The sequence below is a fragment of the Marmota marmota genome, unplaced genomic scaffold (genome assembly GCF_001458135.2).
Source record: "Marmota marmota marmota unplaced genomic scaffold, marMar, whole genome shotgun sequence".
Taxonomy (NCBI): domain Eukaryota; kingdom Metazoa; phylum Chordata; class Mammalia; order Rodentia; family Sciuridae; genus Marmota; species Marmota marmota.
The window spans coordinates 64,166,082-64,176,286 of record NW_025999900.1 but is presented as its reverse complement, the minus strand read 5'-3'; the positions used below and the strand labels follow the sequence as shown (position 1 = coordinate 64,176,286).

At 37.1% G+C, this 10,205-nt stretch overlaps 1 long non-coding RNA gene across 1 annotated transcript in view; it reads left to right on the top strand.

Annotated features, from left to right (window-relative positions):
- The first annotated feature begins 263 nt into the window (after nt 1–263).
- Nucleotides 264–10,205, top strand: part of LOC125615183 — an 18,142-nt gene continuing 8,200 nt past the window's right edge. Inside the window, exons 1-2 of the long non-coding RNA XR_007345732.1 lie at nt 264–341; nt 461–462. This is a non-coding gene — a long non-coding RNA (uncharacterized LOC125615183). The remainder of the gene's footprint in view (nt 342–460; nt 463–10,205) is intronic.

Genomic DNA, 10,205 nt, shown 5'->3' with positions numbered 1-10,205 from the left:
AGGAGGAGGGGGAGGAGGAGGGGGAGGAGGAGGAAGAGGAGGAAGAGGAAGAGGAGGAGGAGGAGGAGGAGGAGGAAGAGGAGGAGGAGGAGGAGGAGGAGGATGAAAGAAAGAAATTGAATAACTTAGAAGTTGGAAAGATTTCCCATACTCTTGGACAGGTAAAATTAATATTGTCAAAATGCCATACTACCAAAACAGTTATGTACATATAACCCAGTTTCTATTAAAATCCCAACGACATTCTTCACAGAACTAGAAAAAAGCAATCATGAAATTTATTTGGAAAAAAAGAGATTCAGAATAGGCAAAGCAATCCTTAGCAAGAAGAGTGAAGCAGGGTACTTCACATTACCCAACTTTAAACTATACTACAGATCATTGTAACAAAATCAGCATAGTGTGGACATGTACATATTGATATCTACATGCAGACATATAGACCAATGGTACAGAATAGAAGTCACAGAGAGAAACCCACATAAATACAATTATCTCATACTAAACAAAGGCACTGAAAACCTACATTGCAGAAAAGACAGCCTATTCCAACAAATGCTGCTGCAAAAACTAGAAATCCATATGTAACAAAATGAAATTAAACCCCTGTCTCTTACCATGCATGAAACTCAACTCAAAGCAGATCAAAGACTTAGTAGAACAGGGACCCTGTGACTATTATGAGAAAGCATAGGCCCAAGTCTTCATCATGTCAGCTTAGAACTTGACTTTCTTAACAAGAATCATAAAGTGCAAGAACTAAAATTAAAAATGAATACATGGGACGGATTCAAGCTGAAAAGCTTCTTCTCAGCAAAGGAAACAATCAATCATATAGATAGAGTGCCTATGGAATGGGAAAAAAATCTTTAACACATGCACCTCAGATAGAGAACTAATCTCCAGGATATACAAAGAACTCAAAAAACTTAACACCAAAACACACACACACACACACACACACACACAAACAATCCCATCGATAAATGGGCTAAGTAACTGAACAGACACGTCACACAAATAGAAATACAATAGATCAATAAACATATAAAAAGGTTTCATCATCTCCAACAATTAGAGAAATGCAAATCAAAACTACTCTAAGATTCATCTAACTCTAGTCAGAATGGCAATTAACAAGAATACAAGAAATAATAAGTGTTAGCAAGGATGTGGGAGGGTACCCTCATACATTGCTGGTGTGCATGAAAATTGGTGCAATCAATCTGGAAAGTAGCACAGAGATTGCTTAGAAAACCCAGAATGGAACTACCATTTGACTCAGCTTTTCAACTCCTTGGTTTATACCTAAAGAACTTAAAATCAGCACACTACAGTGATGCAGCCACCTCAATTTTTATAATAACTCAATTCACAGTAGATAACTATGGAAACAACCTAGATGCCCTTCAACAGATGAATGGATGAAGAAAATGTGGTACATATACACAATGGAATATTATTCAGCCTTAAAGCAGAATGAAATTGTGTCATTTGCAGGTAAATGGATGGAACTAGTGAATATCATGCTAAGTGATATAAGCCAAAAAAAGTATATTTGAATATTTTCTCTGATCAGCAGATGCTAATCAATAGTGGGGGGGGCTGTAGGGAAGAATTAAGAAATCTCAAATTGTGAGGAGGGGAATATGGGGCAGTGGAGATGGGAAGGATGGTAGAATGAGATAGCCATTATTACCCTATATACATGTATGATTACACTACTGGTGTGACTTAGCACCATATATAGCCTGAGAAATGAGAAGTTATGGTCCATTTGTGTACAATGTGTCAAAATGCATTTTACTGTCATATATAATTAATTGGAACAAAAATAAATAATTTAAAAATCTTGCTTCTTAACATAGATTAATTTCTTTTGTTCTACCTTCCAGTTCACTTATTCTTTCTTCTGCCATCTCAAATCTGTTGTTAAGTGCATATAGAGTATTTTTATTTCAGTTATATTTTTAAATTCTGTGTTCATTAAGTGTTTCCTTTGATTCCTTAAATATGACTGCCTTCCAATCTCTGAATATATTTTAACAGGTGTTTTGCAGTGTTTTTCAGCTAAATCCTACATCAGAGGACAGATGCTCAGAGCTAGTTCCTATGGGCAGCTCTTTTCCTATATAATATGTAAATGTTTTGTTGAAATCTAGGTAAGTTAAGTAGTACCCTGAATTCCAATATTTTCCATAGGAATTGTTATTGTTTTTCTTATTAAGTAACTTTCCTGAACTAAGTCTGCGATATTTGTCTCCCACATAAAGTACAGTTAATGATGCCTTAAATTCTTATTTTTTAAAACAAAATGATAAAATCTTAAAAAAATAGAAGCAACTCTAACACAAGGAGACTAAATACATTATCAAATGATAAATGGATACTAGAAGATATCAAGGATGAAATAAAAAAATATTTAGAGGTAAATTACAATAGTGATATAACATATCAAAATCTCTGGGACACTATAAAGGCAGTAATCATTGCATTGAGATCATCCGTTTAAAGAATAAAGAGTCAAGAAATAAATGACCTAATATTACCTCTCAAAGCCCCAGAAAAGGAAGAACAAATCAACACCAAAACAGTAGAAGACAGAAAATAATTAAAATCAAATCTGAAATCAATAAAATTGAAATGAAATAATTCAAAAAGAAGACAAAATATAAGTTTTGTTCTTTGAGAAATAAATAAATAAAGTAGATATACCCCAACCTTAATGAAGAGAAAGAGAAAACTCAAATTACTAAAATATGTGATGAAAAAGAAAATATCACAATGACACAACTGAAATACAGAAAAAAATCAGAAACTGTTTTGAAAATTTACACTCCAAAAAATATAGGAAATATTGAAGACATTGACAAATTTCTAGAGACATATCATCTATCCAAACTGAACCAGGAGGACATACATTATTTAAACAGATGAATTTCGAGTAATAAAATAAAAGATGCCATCAAAAACCTAAAAATTAAGAAAATTTCAGGACCAGATGAATTCTCAGCTGAATTCTACAGGACCTTCAAAGAAGAATTACTACAAACTCCTCAAATTATGTCATAAAACAGAAAAGAAGTTAACACTTCCCAATTCATTCTATGAGGCTAGTATCACCCTGATTCCCAAAATAGAGAAAGACATCAAGGAGAGAAAACATTAGACGAGCATCCCTGATGAACATAGATGCAGAGATTCTCATAAAATCCTGGCAAACTGCATACAAAAACATACTTAAAAGACACTGCACCATGATCAAGTATGGTTCATCCCAGGGATGCAAGGTTGGTTCAATATATAAAATTCAAAAAATGCAACATATCATATCAATAGACTTAAATACAAGAATCATACACTAATCTCAACAGATGCAGAAAAAGCATTTGAAAAAATACAGCACCCTTCATGTTCAAAACACTAAAAAAACTAAGGATAGTAAGCATATATCTCAACAGTATAAAAGCTATATATATATAAACACAAGGCCAATATCATTCTAAGTGGAGAAAATTGAAAGCATGCTCTTTAAGAACTGGAATAAGACAAGGATGCCCTTTTACACTACTTCTATCAAACGTCATTCTTGAAACTCTAGCCAGAGCAATTAGACAGGAGAAAGAAATTAAAGGAATACAAACAGGTAAAGAAGAACTGAACTATTACTGTTTGTCAATGACCTGAATGTATATTTAGAATATCTAAAAAATTCCACCAGATAACTTTTAGAACTAATAAATGAATTCAGAAAAATATCAGGAGATAAAATCAATATCTATAAATCAAATGCATTCCTATACATCAGTGGTAAATCTAGTGAAAGAAAAACTAGGAAAACTACCCCATTCACAAGAGCTTAAAAAAATACTTGGGAATCAATCTAACAAAAGAGGTGAAAGCCCTCTGCAATTAAAACTAAAGAAAGAAATTGAAGAACACCTTAGATGATTGAAAGATCTCCCATGCTTTTAAGTAGGCAATATTAATATTGTCAAAATGGCAATACTACACAAAATGCTATGTAGATTCAACGTGATTCCAATTAAAATCACAATGTCATTCCTTATGGGTTTAGAAAAAACAATCATGAAACTCATTTTGAAAAAGAAGAGACCAAAAATAGCCAAAACAATCCTTACAAAAAAGAGTGAAGCAGGAGGCATCATAATACCACACCTTAAACTATACTACAGAGCAATATAACAAAAATGGCATGGTATTGGCACCAAAATAGACATGTAGACCAATGATACAGAAAAGAAAACACAGAGAAAAACCTGTTGAGAGCCACAACCAAGTCAAGATGGCGCCTGACATTTTGCCAGAAGGAGTGGTTGAGAAGTAACGCCAGCGAGCCATTAAGATGATGATAATTAAGTTAAGCTGTGTGTATTTATTAAGATAATGACTTATTGCTGTAACTGGATGATGCTAAATTGAAACAAGCTGTGTATTCAGTTGTGTAAATAAACCTCTGCTGTCCGGCAATAAGGCGGCTCCTGCTACCTCGGGTGCCCGCTACTTTTGAGTTCTCACGGAGTTCCCGTTGAGTTCCCGTTGGTTCTTGTGGAGTTTCTGTGGAGTTCTGGAGAGTTCCCATTGGGTTCTGTCAATAAAGTAGTTCCTGTTTGAACCTACAAGTGGCTCGTGACCTCCCGGTTATTTGTGCCCAGCCAGACTGCGGCAAAAACCCACATAAATACAGGTACCTCATACTAGACAAAGGCACCAAAAACATAATTGGAGGAAAGATAGCCTCTTCAACAAATGGTGCTGAGAGAACTGGAAATTCATGTGCAGCAAAATAAAATTAAACCCCTATCTATGTCTCATCATGCACAAAACTCAACTCAAAGTGAATCAAGGACCTAGAAATTAGACCAGAGACCCTGCATCTAATAGAGAAAAAAGTAGGCCCAAATCTTAATCATATCAGAATAGGCCCAAACTTCCTCAACAAGACTCCTAAAGCACAAGAAATAAAGTCAAGAATCAATAATGGGATACACTCAAACTAAAAAGGTTCTTCTCAGCAAAAAATACAATCAATGAGGTGAAGAGAGAGCCTTCATATTGGGAACAAATTTTTTTCCACAAGCATGTCAAATAGAGCATTAATCTCCAGGATATATAAAGAACTCAAAAAACTTAACACAAAAAACCCTATTACTAAATAGGCTAAGGAGCTGAACAGATACTTCTCAGAAGAAAATATACAAATGATCAACAAATATATGAAAAAAATGTTCAACATCTCTAGTAATTAGAAAATGCAAATCAAAACTACACTAAGATTTCATCTCACTCCAATCAGAATGGCAGTTATCAAGCATACAAACAACAATAAGTGTTGATGAGGATGTGGGGAAAAGGCACACTCATACATTGCTGGTGGAACTGTAATTTAGTGCAACCACTCTGGAAAGCAGTATGGAGATTCCTTAAGAAACTTGGAATGTAACCACCATTTGACTTAGTCTATATCCAAAGAACTTAAAATCAGCATACTATACTAAGCAGCCACATCAATGTTTATAGCAGCTCAATTCACAATAGCTAAACTGTGGAAGCAACATATATGCCCTTCGATAGATGAATGGATAAAGAAGCTGTGGTATATATACACAAAAGAATATTGCTCAGCATTAAAAGAATAAAATTATGGCATCTGCAGGTAAATGGATGGAGTTGGAGAATATCATGCTAAGCAAAGTAAGCCAATCCCAACAAACAAAGGCCAAATGTTCTCTCTGATAAGTGGATGCTGACCCATAATGGGGTTGGGCAAATGAAAAATGGAGGAACTTTGATTAGGCAAAGGGGAGAGAAGGTAGAGAGCATAGGGGAAGGAAAGATGGTGGAATGAGAGGAACAGCATTACCCTAGAAAACATGTACGACTGCACATATGGTGTGACGCTATATCGTGTACAACTAGAGAAATGAAAAGTTATTCTGCAATTGTGTACAATGAATCAAAATGTATTCTGCAGTCATATATACATAGTTAGAATAAATAAATAGATAGATAGATAGATAAAAGATGTTTAAAAAAGAAATTGAAGAAGATCTTAGAAGATGGAAAGTCCTCTCATGCTCCTGGGGGATAGGCAGAATTCATATTGTCAAAATGGCGATACTACCAAAAGCATTATACAGATTTTATGCAATTCCAATTAAATCCCAATGACATTCTTCACAGAATTAGAAAAAGCCATCATAAAATTCATTTGGGGAAAAAAAAAATATCCAGGCAAAGCAATCTTACCAAGAAGAGTGAAGCCAGAGGCATCATAATACCAGATTTGAAACTATACCACAGAGCTATAGTAACAGAAACAGCATGGTACTGGCACCAAAATAGGCAGATAGATCAAGCAGAGATAAACCCACATAAATAAAGTTATCTCATACTAAGAAAAGCATCAAAAACATTCTATGTAGAAAAATAGCCTGCTCAACAAACTGTGCTGTGACAATCGGAAAAATCACATGTAAAAAAATGAAATTAAATCTTTATTTCTCACCATGCATGAAAATCAATTCAAAGTGGATTAAAGACTTAGAGAGAAAACCCAGGTGTCAGAGGGAAAAACATGGTGGCGGGAAGGGAGTGAACTACCCTGTGCCACATGCTGCCAAACCTGCAGATCTCACCTAGTCAGAATACTGCATCTCTGAGAGTGTTAGAGGACAGCTGCTCTCTGCAGAAATCACCAGCGCTGTGACCCCGCATGGGGCTCTGGGCCTCAGAGTTTGAGTAGGACACCAAGCATTGGAGCAGGACCCAAAGCCCAAAGTTCTAGCCCACATAAAACTCTGCGAGGGCCTTAGCAGAATCAACTATCAACACATCTGCTGATAGCCAAGTCTTCGCTCCACTCCCAAGCAAGTCACTCAGCTGCTACCTACCCACAATGCAACACATTCGACAAGCTCCCCCACCTCACCAGGCTTCCCCCACCTCACCAGGCTTCCCCCACCTCACCAGGCTCCCTCCACCTCATCAGACTCCCCGGTGCTGAAATCAGACCACTGCCATCTTGACTCAACATTCTCACCATATTAGCTGGGGGCAGTTCCCAGATTGGATCTCCAGCGGCCAGGTACCAGGTTTCCAACTTCCCCCCTCCCCAGTGGTAGTAACCCAACACAGTAGCTGCCCAACACAGGTGTGCAGTGTGACCAGGGAGCCACTCACGGGAGCCTGGGGGTGAGAGTTTCCTCAATTGGGAACTGCTAGGGGAGAGGGAGGTGGCTAAAGTCTGGAGCCTAAGAGAAAACCAGGAACTGAGAAATCTCCAGGCAAGAAAGGGAGATAGTAACGGGTGCTCAAGTCATATGAGTGGCCCCCAAAAGAGACCCATGAGGTGTAGTGTTTCTGCAGAGACTGGCTGGTGCCACTCCCCACATCCAGGTGCCCTGCACCAGAACCAGTCTTCCCACCCTGGTTACCTCTACCATCCAAAGGGCAGAGACACCAGCTTACAACAGATGACCCCACCTATTGGATGAGGAGAGAAGCAGGAAAGATATGGATCTCTAAAACTAGCTACAAACCTGGTTTCTTCCTTAGAGTTTTTTGTTTTGTTGTTTGTTTTTTCTCTTCTATCCCTCTATCCTCCCACCCTCACATCCCCAACATATGTGAAACCAAGAACCTTGCATAAAACAGGACTTTGAGGACAGAGTCATCTAAATAATATAATATAGAGGTGTTGTATATGCCCCTTTTTTCTTTTCCTTTTTATTCTTTCATTTTTCTTTCCCCCTCCAAATTTTGCTGTTTTAACATCTGTGTTTTTCTAAATACATATGTGTGTTTGTCTTATGTATTCTACTGTCATCCCACATACATGCCTACCCTAAATTACTTCCTGTCAATTCTCTTGCTACTAACCCTCTTCATTAGATTTCTCCTTCACACTTCCTAAGATATATTAACTTTATATCCTCACATTCTACCTCCTCAGCATATCATTATAAGCCCCACCCTGTTTATTGTCCATCGTAGAAACTGTAAACCTTTTTACAAAACTACTGATTATATTTTAGATAATAATTGAATCCAACATTTCTGTACATGGAGACTAAATTGTAAATGTCTTAATAACAACAAATTGTTCATAGGTGGTATATTGTTGATATTGGAATCTGTTAACATTGTTCTTTCCCACAAAAGAGAGGTCTTGGAACCCTACAAGAGCACAATAACCCTACAAGTTATTGTTTTTACCCTACAAACCTATAGGGTAAAAACAATAACAATCTAGACCCACAGAACTGGAAAGGAAGACACAAAAGCAACATGAAAAGATAAGGGAAGAAAATGCCCCAAACAAATGAAGCCACCACATCATTAGAATCATTGGCAGCCAAAGCAGAAGAAACAACAGAGAAGGAGTTTAGAATGTACATTGTTGAAATGTTCTGTAAGCTCAAGGAAGAGAGCAAACACAGGCAGTGAAAGATCACTTCAACAAGGAGCTACATAAACAAATACAGGAAGCAAAATATCACCTCAACAGGGAGATAGAAGTTCTAAAAAAAAAACCAAACATAAATCCTTGAAATGAAAGAAATAATAAACCAAATTAAAAACTCAAATGAAAGTAGACCACTAGGAAGATAGGATATCAGACAATGAAGACAAAATATATAATCTTGAAAATAATATAGACCACACAGTGATAATGGTAAGACACCATGAGCAAAACATTGAAGAAATATGGGATACCATAAAAAGACCAAATTTAAGAGTTATTGGGATAGAGGAAGGCATAGACGTCCAAACCAAAGGAATGAAATTATATCACAAAACTTTCCAAACATGAAAAATGAATTGGAAATCCAAATTCAAGAAGCCTACAAGATGCTGAATGTACAAAATTACAACAGATCCACACCAAGGCACATTATAATGAAAATACCCAACATACAGAATAAGGAGAGAATTTTAAAAACCGTAAGAGAAAGGAATCAGATTACATATAGGGGAAAACCAATTATGATAATGGCAGATTTTTCAACACAGACCCTGAAAGCTAGAGGATACTGGAACAATATATACCAAGCTCTGAAAGAAAATGGGTGCCAACCAAGAATCTTGTGTCCAGCAAAATTAAGCTTTAGATTTGAAGATGAAATAAAAACTTTCCATGATAAACAAAAGGTAAAAGAATTTATAGCTAGAAAACTGGCACTACAAAACATCCTTGGAAAAATATTCTATGAAGAGGAAACAAAAAACAATAATGAAAATCAGCAGAGGGATTTTTCCTAAAGGAAAAAATACTCAAAGGAGAAAATCAAGCCAAGTTAAATAACAAAAATAAACAAATATGGCTGGGAATACAAACCATGTCTCAATAGGAACCCTGAAACTTAATGACTTAAACTCACCAATCAAAAGACATAAGTAGCAGATTGGATTTTTTTAAAAGACCCAACAATATGCTGCCTCCAGGAGACTCATCTGATAGGAAAAGACATACACAGACTAAAGGTGAAAAGTTGAGACAAATCATTCCACTCACATGGACAGTGGAAGCAAGCAGGGTTTTCATCCTCATATCAAATAAAGTAGACAAGCCAAGGTTAATCAAAAGGGATAAAGATAAACACTACATACTGCTCAAGGGAACCATACTCCAACAAGACATAACAATCATAAATATATATGCCCCAAACAATGGTGCAGCTATGTTCATCAAACAAATTCTTCTCAATTCAAGAGTCAAATTGATCACAACACAATAAACTTAGGTGACTTGAACACACCTCTCTCACTACTGGATAGATCTTTGAAACAAAAGTTGAATTAAGGAACAGGCCCAGCGGCCCGCCGGCGTGGTAGACACATCACCCCAATTGGAGGAGGGGCAGAGTAGAGCCGCCGCCCACACCTGCAAAGTAGGCAGACCTGCGACCGACCGGCAGAACAGGCCCAGTGGCCGCCGGCGTGGTAGACACATCACCCCAATTGGAGGAAGGGCCCAGCTGCTGCCCACAAAGTACGCAGACCACGCGTCCCGGAGAAGGGGCCCAGCGGCCAGCCGGCCTAGTTGAAAGATCACCCCAATTGGAGGAGGGGCACAGCCGCCGCCCACCCCTGCAAGGGAGACTTTGCAACTATACAAGAGCAATATAAATATATAGGGGGAAAATTCAATAACACAACAGTTTCACCAAGCAGAAAGAAAC